Genomic DNA, 1,648 nt, shown 5'->3' with positions numbered 1-1,648 from the left:
TAAGTTTTAAACTTCTGCCTATAAATACCTGATTTGTGGTTTCAACATAGATTCTCTTTTTATATACAGATATTTTCTCTGGCTCTGTTATAGTTCAAGAATATAATAAACCTCGTTGCTATAGCAATATTTTAGGGCAGGGTACAGCGTTTTGTTTTTCCGTAGGATTCTGTTTCCTACAGTTTGTATTAGGCTCATTTTCCTAAAGTATAATACTCTTAAGGTTCTGTGTCGTATAGCACCTTTTTTTTTGCTTTGCTTCAATAAAACATTTCAGTCAATACTAAGCTTACTTATTACAGGCAGTTAGTTGAGTGTTAATTGGTGCAAATGAGTTTTAGCTCTATATTTTGATCCCATTACCGTCAGGGTATTCTAAATAGTTCTTTCACTTGATTTAGAAATAGCCATCTCTTGCATGTGTCCTTTTTAAAAGGTTACAGCTGAATAAAAGGTGTGATTGGCTCAGCTTCAATCCATCACCATTATTAGAAAAATAACCTTCAAGGGGCACCTGGGTGGCTCAGTCGGTTAAGCGTCTGACGTAGGCTCAGGTCATGATCTCACGGTTCGTGGGTCCAAGCCCCATGTCAGGCTCTGTGCTGAGGAATAGCTCAGAGCCTGGAGCCTGTTTCAGATTCTGTGTCTCCCTGTCTCTCTCACCCTCCCCTGCTCACGCTGTCTCTTATCTCAAAAATAAATTAAACGTTTAAAAAAAGAAAAATAATCTTCAAACTACAGAGACTTAGCTTCTTGTCCTTTTTTGTCACACTTTGCCAAAACATCTCTTTGGGCCACACCTCCTTGTTCAGCAAGTGCTTATTGAGCACTTACTATGTGCCTAACAACATTCTAGGTACTGGAAAAAACAGACTGAAATCTCTTCCGTGGTGGAGCTTATATTTCAGTGGTGGAAGACAAGACGATAAAAAATAAGGAATTTAAATAGTATGTTAGATGATGATCAGTGCAACGGAGAAAAATAAAGTGGGCAAGGAGGATGATAAGTATGGGCTGGGGTTGAGAGGTTGCCATTTTAAATCTGGTGGTCAGGATAGGGCTCTGTGGGAAAAGGACCTTGAGTAAAAAAGACCTGAAGGAACTGAGGAAGTCGGCCACTTGATTATCTATTGGAAGAGCAATCCAGAGAGAGAATAGCAAATGCAAAAGCCCTGAAGAGAACATTGGAACCCCTATACATTGCTGGTGGGAATGTAAAATGGTTCAGCAACTGTGGAAAACAGCAGTTCCTCAAGAAATTAAAACATGGAATTACCATATGACCCAGCAGTTCTGCTCCTAGGTATATATCCAAAGAAAAGCAGGGACTCAGATACGTGTACATGCATGTTCATAGTAGCACTCTTTCACAATGGCTAAAAGATAGAAACAGCCCAAGTGCCATCACTAGATGAAGGAATAAATTGTAGTCTAGTCATACAACGGGATAAAAAAGGAATGAAGTACTGATTCGTGCTCCTATGTGGATGGACTTAAAAAGCATGCCAGGTGAGAAAAGCCAGTCACAAGAGATCACATATTTCATTTATGTGTAATATCCAGAATAGATACATCCATACAGATGGAGAGCAGATTGGTGGTTGCCAGAGGCCGAGAGGAGAGGGGGGAATGGGCAGTGGCTACTTAA

This window comes from Crocuta crocuta, unplaced genomic scaffold, assembly GCF_008692635.1.
Source record: "Crocuta crocuta isolate KB4526 unplaced genomic scaffold, BGI_CrCroc_1.0 scaffold1133, whole genome shotgun sequence".
In the NCBI taxonomy this organism is placed as follows: Eukaryota; Metazoa; Chordata; class Mammalia; order Carnivora; family Hyaenidae; genus Crocuta; species Crocuta crocuta.
This window is presented reverse-complemented; position numbering follows the sequence as displayed.